Genomic DNA, 11,958 nt, shown 5'->3' on the forward strand with positions numbered 1-11,958 from the left:
TCTTTTTCCCTTTTGTACTTAATAAGGCCGCAGTTTCTTTTTTTTTTTTTTTTTTTTTTTGAGACCGAGTCTCACCCAGTCGCCCAGGCTGAAGAAGTGCAGTGGCGCAACCTCGGCTTACTGCAACCTCCACCTCCCGGGTTCAAGCAATTCTCCTGCCTCAGCCTCCCGAGTAGCTGAGACTACAAGTGCATGCCACCATGCCCAGCTAATTGTTGTATTTTTAGTAGAGACGCGGTTTCACCATGTTGGGGTTTCACCAGGATGGTCTCGATCTCTTGAACTCGTGATCTGCCCACCTCGGCCTCCCAAAGTGCTGGGATTACAGGCATGAGCCACTGCGCTCGGCAGTTAATCTTTATAGAATCTCTGAGTTATCATTTAAAAATTTCATTTTCACACTTTCAGTTTATGTAATATTTAACTATGACATTTACAGTATGTCATTTACAACTGGTACGATTACATTTGGGAGCAAACACTATTGACTCTTCTGATATTTGCTTGTAGAAACAGAAATGCACACACCTGTTAGGGAGCATTCCACTGGCCTCTGATGGTTACCAGTCAATGAATTTTACCAAGGGAATGAGCAAATTAATATAGTGATATGGTTAAGTGGGACTTACAGTCTATTTATGATGAATGTACATGTGCACACATGCACACGCACGCACGCACGCACACACACACACTCCCTGACTTCTCAGGAATGTGCATCTTAAGGGAGATCCTTTAGTTTTGTTGAGAAGAGATGTTAACAACGATGCAAATGAATGAAGCCAGGAGGGATAGAGTGTTTTGCTGTATAACAAAGTAACCCAAACCAAGCAGCTTGAAACTGTACCCGTTCAGTATCTCACTGTTTCAGTGAGTCAAAAATCCAGGCCTGGCTTAGCTGGGTCCTCTGCTCAGGGTCCCATAAGGCTGCAGTCCAGGTGTCAGCCAGGTTATGTTTCTTTCTGGAACTTAGGGTCTTTGTCCAATCTCACATGAGTGTTGGCAGGATTCCATTTCTTTGAGCTGTAGGATTGGGGACCTTGGCTCCTAGAGGATTTCCTTGGTTTCCTGCCTTGGGGCCCGTTCCATAGACAGTTCACATGAGAGCAGCTTGCTTCTCTGAGGCTAGTAGGAGAGTCTCCCTTTCCAATATGCTGACATGAAGTCTTAGACATCTCAGACAGTCTCAGATAATCATGGGACTGACTTCCTGCCACTTCTGTCATATGACATAACCTAATTAAGGGAGTGATATCCCATCACCTTTGCCAAGTTCTATTGGGCAGAAGCACATCACACCCCTCCCACACTCACCTAGGGAGAGGAAGGGTGTGATTCATTAGGGGTTGCCTTAAGGAGTGTCTGCCACAAGAGAGAAGAGCAGGGCCTTGGGACAAGTGGCGCCCAGGAGACAGTGAGTTGGGAAAGAGGCAGAGAAGTTAAGCAGCCAGCAAAGCATCTGGACACAGAAATTTACAGGACACATTTTGGCAGCTTGGTGTCTAATCCCAACTACTACGTCTTTGGGAATTCTCAGCAAAAATCTACATTGCTCTTCAAAGATTTAGGAATCAGGTGTGGGTGGCTGTTTTTCTTTGTTTCTGTTTGGCTTGTGAAAAGCTTAATCTCAAACTGATGAAAGCTACCTCTCTTAGAAATAGAGAACACAAAGCAAAGTTTTACTTAACTGTTTAATGAGGGAACCTGCAGAAAGACAAAAAAGCTGAAAAGAAGAGCATTTGAAAAATGAGGAATATAACAGTAGGAAAATGAATGCAGAAATGAAAATGACAACTGAGATGTAAAGCTGATTAACTTTCTATATAAAACCATAATATTTGGGGTTATCTTCTATCAGGTCAACACACACACACACACACACACACACACACACACATCATATCAGCCTTCTCTACGTTAACCTCTAACTTTATGGAGCAGTTAAAAGAATGGGCCCTCATCAGCTGTGGCTAGTTGTTCAAAGCAAGTTACATCCCCCAAGATAATCTTATCAGAAAATAGTATGATATTTTAAAACTTAAAATTTATACAATTACCACTTTGCATCATTTCCAAATTTGGATATTTATACTTGTACAGAATTTAGACTAACCAAGTACTAAAACTGGTCTTAAGATGATTTTTTAAAGGGTCAGTTATATTTTGGTTAAATATTTTGCTACATGTGGCACGGAGATTAAGTGAGACTTAATAATGCTTTTAAACTGAAGAATGCATGCATTTTAGGCATTATTATCAGTTTATAAATAATGAAACTAAGGTTCAAATAAGTTATCATAATTGGCAGCAGTCAGAGGTTCCAACTCCAGTCTGTCTTTTCCCTATGGCAGAGAAAACTAATTAGGCAAATATTGCTTGCCTAATAAAGAGAAATAGCCACTTTTTGTCCTTGGAATTTCAATTACTTAGAAATTCAGTGAATTACTACAAGAACATAAGGCTTTGGGGGTAGTAATCACAGAGTGTTTCAAAGTCTTTTTTTTAACCAAATGTAAAAGCTTTTCATAGTTTTATCTTTACATTAGAAAGCTGATGACAGATTTCCTGAAGGTTTTGAACTACCATGTGTATTATTCAGGATTTACTTGTCAACAATAGTAATGTATCACACACGGCCTAAGAAAGGAAACTATAGTTTAGAAAGTAAGTGGTATCAGTACCTTTACCTTCTTGCTTCAAGAAAGAAAACATTAGCTTCCTCCTCATATCTGTTAAATTCAACCAAAGGTCATGTCCAAAAAATTATCTGAAATTATTTGAAACTTAGAAATAGGCATAAAAGGCAGGGTGCGGTGGCTTACACCTGTAATCCCAGCACTTTGGGAGGCTGAGGCGGGTGGATCACCTGAAGTCAGGAGTTCAAGACCAGCCTGACCAACATGGCGAAACCCCATCTCTACTAACAGTACAAAAGTTAGCCAGGCGTGATGGCACATGCCTGCAATTCCAGCTACTCAGGAGGCTGAGGCAGGAGACTTGCTTGAACCTGGGATGCAGAGGCTACAGTGAGCTGAGATCGCACCATTGCACTCCAGCCTGGGCAACAAGAGCAAAACTCAGGAAGAAGGAAGGGAGGGAGGGAGGGAAAGAGAGAAAGGGAGAAAGGGAGGAAGGGGCATAAAAGATTACAGGGTGTTCTCACAGCATTATGCCGGTCTTGACTTCCTGTTGACTGGGCTGTTTTACAAATCTTCGGGGACAGAAGTTAACTTACAGACTTTTGTCCAGTAGAGATGTAAATAATTTTTGTTCAGTCAAAGAGATAAACCCAGAGTTATAGTTTACCCTCCTGTTGGATTTTAACCAGTTTTGTATCTAACAAAACAACTTATCCAAATATTGCTTCTAAATACCTTACTTCTCAAGTGTCCTTTAAACTGGGTTTAGCATCTTACTGGTTCCCTCTTTAATTAGTGAGATGCAGAAATCTTTTCACGTGTTCATTTTGTATGTATATGACAGTCATGCTTTTACCTTTTTGAAAGGAATACTTTATCAGTCACCATGTCTCTGGTAGAAAGTAGAAGAAACTTGACAAAATAAACCACCGATTTTGGAGCTAAAACATATGGATTCTATCACTTAGTAGCTAGCTGCGTGATCTTCAGCAAACCACCCGAGCAACTAGAGACTCAGCTTCCTCATCTGTTCGGTGGGAATAATAAGAATGCCTGCTTCTAGAGTTGTTGAGAAGATCAAACTACGGCGTGGTACAGGTCAGTGAGTGAGTTTCCTTTTCCCCAGGTAAAATGTTACTGACTGCCCCTAAGCCTTTGTAACAAAAGCTACTAGTTTGAGTGAAGGGGAGCTGGTAATAGCATTGCTCAGAAGGTTGAATTAATGAATGGAAGCTTAGAACTGGCCTCTTCCCCTGAGAAGTGAGTCCATCCAAAGGAAGCAGGATATACAATAGCTCTACAGACGGAAAGAGGCGCAACTTACAGGCTCTTCAACTTTCTGCCTAGGAGTGTTTTTGCCTTTTACGTTTTTAGCTTAAACAAGAGAATAGTAATTTGCATCTTTACTCAGGTAACTTCAACGGAAACCTAATCAAACCAGAGTGGAAGATGAATTCTACAGGATTCACTAGCATCTGCTTCCTGCATCCTCTCCAGCCTGCAATAATTCTATATTTTAACTAAAGTTTTAATGTATTGTATTTTTTTAAATTGTACTTTACCATGTATTAAAATAACCTGATTTTTTTTTCTTTTCCATCCAAATTGATTTGATACAAGAACTGCAGTAAGTCTCTCCTCTCTGCCAGGCGCTGGGTTGGTGCTGAAAGCCCAGACCCCCACATAAGGAACTGTTACCTAGCGGTCAGATATTGCCCCGCATTTTAGATTTCAAAGGTCTGGTGGCTGCAAAGCATTTTCTACCTCACAAGTAGTACTCTTTCATAAAGAAGCTCCAAGTTACCATGCTATCTAGCCCAGAATGCAACACCTGTAACATTATCACCTTCTTCAGGGACAGAGACACTGTCTCTAAGCCATGAGCAAAACCTGCCAGGAATCTGTCAACAGCTTTCTTTCACAAGTGAACTGTCAGGTTTGAAAAGCCTTCAGCTTACATTTCAAAAGGCACTGAGCCCAGAAAACATCAAGTGATTATGGTCACAACTTATCTTCCTTACTAACTTTTCTGTGTTAAGAAACCATTGTCGGAAACATGAAGAAAGTTAAATTCCCTCTCAGTTAGACAAAGTGTGTTTAGATGTCAAGATGATTCTCTATATAAAGCCATTCTCATTTCTTTTTCTACCAGTCACACTGAAGAGGAATTTTAATTCTAAAGCACAGACATTTGTCTTTCACTACTCATGGCAAATGTAGAGGATTCTGTGAACTCCTTGTAGGGCAAAGACCATGTCATAGTCAACTAGACATCGCCAGCCCTATCCCAGGGCCGGCACCCAACAGCTATTCAGTAAAGATGTGTCAAGTAAATAATGAAAATATGGTCAACTTTTTCTAGGAGGGAGGTTAAGTAAAATGACAAACCATTCTGGTTTGTCTGGGACAGAGGTGTTTCCTAGGGTTTTCAGTGCTAAAGCCAGGAAAGTCTTAGACAAACTAGAATGAGTTAGTCATCCTACTTAAAGGCTTTCAAGATGGAACTGGACCAAGATGCCAGACTAGAAGCAGCTCATGTGCACCACTCTCACAGAAAGGAAACAAAAGGGTTAGTGAACACTGACCCTGTAGGCCAATCATCTGAAAAACTACACTGTGGTCGGGTGCAGTGGCTCATGACTGTAATCCCAGCACTTTGGGAGGCCGAGGTGGGCAGATTGCCTGAGGTCAGGAGTTTGAGACCAACCTAGCTAACATGGTGAAACCCCGTCTCTACTGAAAATACAAAAATTAGCTGGGCTTGGTGGCACACGCCTGTAGTCCCAGCTACTCGGGAGGCTGAGGCAGGAGAATTGCTTCAACCCAGGAGGCAGAGGTTGCAGTGAGCCAAGATGGTGCCACTGCACTCCAGCCTGCACAACAGAGCAAGACTCCATCTAAACACACACACACACACACACACACATTGGGACCCATCAAGGTAGCCAAGAAACACAGAGAGCAGAGCTGGGCACCAGCCTGTCTGGGCTCAGTACAGAGCCAGGAGAACCTCTCCAATACCAGAAAGGATGAGTGAGTGAGAGCCCCCTGAGGGTGTCACACTTTCCATGGGGACCTGTGCAAGACTGAGAATGGGAGAATTCTCCTGGCCTTCCCACACCCCCCACCGCACTTCAAGACTAAGGCAGAGAACCACCTGGACATTTTGCAGGGGCAACTCTTGAGTCCAAGGGGACCTCTACAGGCCTGAGACCCCAGAGCAGACCAGTACCAGTGCCATAGCCTCAATAGAGACCACAGTCATGGTGCCTGGGAGCAGTAACATTGCTCTACCCGCCCCTCGCCAGATGGAGCTTGGCACCAGCTTCTGGCCCAACAGTCCCACTTCTGTGCAAACTCAGCTGACAGCTACAGCCCCCTGTTGTCCTGGGAATCACCTGGATGACAGGGTAGGCAACCTCAGCCACCCCTACCACTGATAGCCAGGTAAGCAATGCCTGCTAGAGCTTCCAGCCCAGCAGTCCGACTTCTGTCTGAATTCAGCCAGCAGGTGCAGCCTCCCACTGTCCTGGGAAATGCCCAGGTGGCAGGATGGGTGACCCCACCCACCCCCTGGCTGCTGGTACCCAGGTGGGCAACACCTGCTAGAATTTCCAGCCCAGTGGTCCCACTTCTGTCTGAACTTAGCTGGCAGATACAGACTCCTGTCATCCTAGGAAAAACACCCAAATGGCAGAGTAGGTGACTCCACCCATCCCTGCCTCTCATAGCCAGGCCAGCCATGCCTGCTAGAGCTTCAAGCCCAGTAGTCCTGCTTCTGCCTGAACTCTGTGGGCAGGCACAACCCTGTCTTCTCCCAGCCTGAAAGCACTCAGACAGCAAATTAAGGCCAACCCAGCAAGCATACAGCCAGCTGGCCAACTGTGGCCCCTGCCTGAGGGAGCCCCATGTACCAGAACACCCAACAACAAAACGTGGGTGTGGAGACAGTAATCAGAAGGGGCTCCTTCAAGATCCAAGAGTGGACTAGAATCAAAGCAAGTTGATTAAACCCACCTTATACCATAATCAAACCCCCAAGGGCATCAAAGGAGATAAAAGAAAAAAAACACACATAAAGACAGCAACTTCAAAGATTAAAGGAACATCACCCCACACAGATGAGAAAGAACCAGTGCAAGAAGTCTGGCAACTCAAAAAGCCAGAGTGCCTTCTTGTCTCCAAATAACAACACTAGTTCCCCAGCAATGGTTCTTAACCAGGCTGAAATGGCTGAAATGCCAGAAATAGAATTCAGAATATAGATAAAAATGAAAATCATCAACATTCAGGAGAAAGTCAAAACCCAATCCAAGGACTGTGAGAAATACAGGAAGACAATACAGGCGATAAAAGACAAAATGGCTATTTTAAGAAAGAACCAAACTGAACTGATAGAGCTGAAAAACTCACTTCAAGGACTTCATAACAGAATCACAAGTATTAACAGCAGAATCGACCAAGCTGAGGAAAGAATCTCAGAGCTGGCCGGGCATGGTGGCTCACACCATAATTCCAGCACTTTGGGAGGCCAAGCCTGGTGGGCTGGTTGAATCCTGGAGTTTGAGACCAGACTGAGCAACACAGTGAAACCCCATCTCTACTAAATATACAAAAATTAGCTGGGCATGGTGGCATGCACCTATAATTCCAGCTACTCAGAAGGCTGAGATACAACCCTTGCTTGAACCCAGGAGACAGAGTTGCAGTGAGCTGAGATCGTGCCACTGTCCTCCAGCCTGGGCTACAGAGTGAGACTTTGTCTCAAAAAAAAAAAAAAAAATCTTGAAATCTCAGAGCTCAAAGACTGGTTCTTTGAAATAACTCAGACAAAAATTTTTAAGATAAAGAAGAATGAACAAAACCTCCAAGAAATATGAGATTATGTAAAGAGACAAATCTATGACTTACTGGCATCCATGAAAGAGAGGGAGAAAAAACAGGCAATTTGGAAAACATATTTGAGGGTATCATCCATGAAAATTTCCCCAACCTCACTAAAGAGGCCAACATTCAAATACAGGAAATGCAGAGAAGCCCTGTGAGATTCTATACAAGACAACTATCCCCAAGACACATACTCATCAGATTCTCCAAAAAAAAAAAAAAAAAGAAAGAAAAAAATGTTAAAGGCAGCTAGAGAAAAGGGGCAAGTCACCTGTAAAGGAATCCCATCAGGCTAACAGCAGACATTTCAGCAGAAACCCTATCAACCAGAAGAGAGATTGGGGGCCTATATTCAGTATTTCTTAAAGAAAATAAATCCCAATCAAGAATTTCATATCCAACCAAACTAAGCTTATAAGCAAAACAGAATTAAGATCCTTTTCAGACAAGCAAATGCTGAGGGAATTTGTTATCACCAGACCAGCTTTACAAGAGGTACTTAAGGGAGTACTAAACATGGAAAGGAAAGACCGTTACCAGCTGCCACAAAAACACACTTACATATATAGATCATTGATGCTATAAAGCAACCACACAATCAAGTCTGCATAATAATCAACTAACAACACAATGACAGGATGAAACCTGCACATATCAATATTAACCTTGAATGTAAATGGACTAAATGCCCGAATTAAAAGGCACAGATTGGCAAGCTGGATAAAGACACAAGACCCAACTCTATGCTATCTACAAGAGTTCCATCTCACATGAAATGACACCCATAAACTCAAAGTAAATGAATGGAGAAAAATCTACTGAGCATATGGAAAACAGAAAAAGCAGAAGTTGCTATTCTGATTTCAGACAAAACAGACTTCAAACCAATAACAATCAAAAAAGACAAAGAAGGGCATTATATAACATTAAAGAGTTCAATTCAACAAGAAGACTTAACTATCCTAAATATATAGGCACTTAACACAGAAGCACCCAGATTCATAACGCAAGCTATTAGAGACCTATGAAAGGACTCAGATAACCATGCAATAATAGTGGAAAACATCAACACCTCACTGACAGTATTAGACAGAAAATCAAGGCAGAAAACTAACAAAGATATTCAGGACTTGAACTCAGCATTTGAACAAATGGGCCTAACAGGCATCTACAGAACTCTTCACCCAAAAACAACAGAATATACATTCTTCTCATCTGCATATGGCACATACTCTAAAATTGACCACATAGTCGGCCATAAAACAATCTTTATCAAATTTTAAAAAACTAAAATCATACCAACCGCACTCTCAGACAATAGCACAATAAAAATAGAAATTAAAACTAAGAAAATTACTGAAAACCATGCAATTACATGGAAATTAAATAATCTGCTCCCAAATGACTTTGAGGTAAACAATGTAATTAAGGAAGAAATCAAGAAGTTCTTTTGAAACTAATGAGAACAAAGATACAAATACCAGAATCTCTGGGACATAGTTAAAGTAGTGTTAAGAGGGAAGTTTATAGCACTAAACACCCACATCAAAAAGTTAGCAAGATCTCAAATTAACAACCTCACATCATACCTAAAGGAAGTAGAGAAACAAGAGCAAACCAACTCCAAAGCTAGCAGAAGGTAACAAATGATAAAAAACAGTGCTGAACTCAACAAAATTGAGATAAAAAAAGCATACAAAAATCAATGAACCCAAGAGTTTGCTCTTTGAAAGAATAAATAAGGTTGATAGATTGCTAGTTATCCTAATAAAGAAAAAAAGAAAGAAGATCCAAATAAACACGACCAGAAATGGCAGAAGGGACATTACCACTGACCCCACAGAAATACAAAAAACCCTCAGAAAGGACTATGAACACCTCTATGTACACATACTAGAAAAACTAGAATAAATAGATAAATTCCTGGAAACATACAACCCTCCAAGATTGAACCAGGAATAAATTGAACCCCTGAACAGATCAATGATGCATGTTGAAATTGAATCAGTAATAAAAAGTCTGTGAACCAGAAAGAGTCCAGCATCAGAAGGATTCACAGCTGAATTCTACCAGATGTATAAAGAAGAGCTGGTACCATTCCTACTGAAACCATTCCAAAAAATTGAGGAGAGACTCCTCCCTGACTCATTCTATAAGGCCAGCATCATTCTGATGCCAAAACCTAGCAGAGATACAACAAAAAAAGAAAACTTCAGGCCAATATCCTTAATTAACAAATGTGCAAAACTCTTCAACAAAATGCTAGCAAACCAAATCCAGCAGCACATCAAAAAGCTAATCCACCATGATATGATCAAGTAGGCTTCACGGGATGCAAGGTTGGTTCAATACATGCAAATCAACAAGTGTGATTCAACACAAAAGCAGAACTAAAAACAATAACCATATAATCATCTCAATAGATACAGAAGAGGTTTTCAATAGAATTCAACATTTTTTAATGTTAAAAACTCTTAACAAACCAGGCATTGAAGGAACATATCTCAAAACAATAAGAGCCATCTATGACATACCCACAGACAACATCATACTGAATGGGCAAAAGCTGGAAGCATTCCCCTTGAGAACAAGAACAAGACAAGGGTATCCATTCTCACCACTCGTATTCAACATAGTACTGGAAGTGCTAGCCAGAGCAATCATGAGGCAGGAGGAAAAAAAAAAAGGCATCCAAATAGGAAGAAAGGAAGTCATACTCTTTCCATTTGTAGATGATGCCATTCTATGTCTAGAAAACCCCATAGTCTCTCCCAAAAGCTCCTAGATCTGATAAACAATTTCAGCAATGTTTCAGAATACAAAATCCATGTACAAAAATCAGTAGTTTTTTTTTGTTTTTTTTTTTTTTTTTTGAGATGGAGTTTCACTCTTGTTGCCCAGGCTGGAGTGCAGTGGCACGATCTCAGCTCACTGCAACTTCCACCTCCCAGGTTCAAGCGATTCTCCTGCCTCAGCCTCCCAAGTAGCTGGGATCACAGGCATCTGCCACCATGCCCAGCTAATTTTTTGTATTTTTAGTAGAGAAGGGGTTTCACCACGTAGGCCAGGCTGGTCTCAAACTCCTCACCTCAGGTAATCCACCCATTTTGGCCTCCCAAAGTGCTGGGATTACAGGCGTGAGCCACCACGCCTGGCCTAATCAGTAGCACTTCTATACACCAACAACATCCAAGCTGAGAGCCAAATCAAGAATGCAATGCCGTTCACAATAGCCACAAAAAGAATAAAATACCTAGGAATACAGCTAACCAGGGAAGTGAAATATCTCTACCACAAGAATTATAAAACATTACTCAAAGAAATCAGAGATGGCCAGGTGTTGTGGCTCACACCTCTAATGCCAGCACTTTTGGAGGCCAAGATGAAAGGATCACTTGAGATCAGAAGTTCAAGACCAGCCTGGGCAACATAGCAAGATCTCATCTCAAAAAAAAAAAAAAAAAAAAAGACAAGCATTGTGGTGCATGCTCATAATCCCAGCTACCCAGAAAAGCTGAAGTGGAAGGATCACCTGAGCCCAGGAGTTCAAGGCTGCAGCAACCCATGATCACACACACCATTGCACTCCAGCCTAGGTGACAGAGCAAGACTTTGTCTCAAAAAAGAAAAGAAGAGAAGATAGAGAAGAGAAGAGAAGAGAAAGAAGGAAGGAGAAATTAATAAGAGATTACACAAGCAAATGGAAAAACATTTCATGCTTGTGAATAGGAAGAATCAATATCATTAAAATGGTCATACTGCCCAAAGCAATTTACAGATTCAATGCTATTACTATCAAACTATCAATGCCATTCTTCACAGAATTAGAAGAAACTATTTTAAAATTCATATGGAACCAAAAAACAGCTCAAATAGTCACGACAATCCTAAGCAAAAAGAGCAAAGCTGGAAGCATCACATTACCTGACTTCAAACTATGCTACAGTGCTACAGTAACCAAAACAGCACAGTACTGGTACAAAAGCAGACACATAGACTAATGGAGCAGAATAGAGAGCCCAGAAATAGAGGTGAACACCTACAACCATTTGATCTTTGACAAAGATGACAAAAACAAACAATGGGAGAAGAACTTCCTATTCAATAAATGTTGCTGGGATAAATGGCTAGCCATATACCAAAGATTGAAGCTGGACCTCTTCCTTACACCGTATACAAAAATCAACTCAAGATGGGTTAAAGTTGAATATGTAAAACCGAAAACTGTAAAAACCCTGGGAGATAATCTAGGAAATACAATTTTGGACATAGGCCCTGGCAAAAATTTCATCACAAAGACACCAAAAGCAATTTCAACAAAAACAAAAATTGACAAATAGGACTTAATTAAACTACAGGGCTTCTGCACAGAGAAAAAACTATCAACAGGGTAAACGGACTGCCTACAGAATGGGAAAGAATATTGCAAACT

This window comes from Pongo abelii, chromosome 6, assembly GCF_028885655.2.
Source record: "Pongo abelii isolate AG06213 chromosome 6, NHGRI_mPonAbe1-v2.0_pri, whole genome shotgun sequence".
In the NCBI taxonomy this organism is placed as follows: domain Eukaryota; kingdom Metazoa; phylum Chordata; class Mammalia; order Primates; family Hominidae; genus Pongo; species Pongo abelii.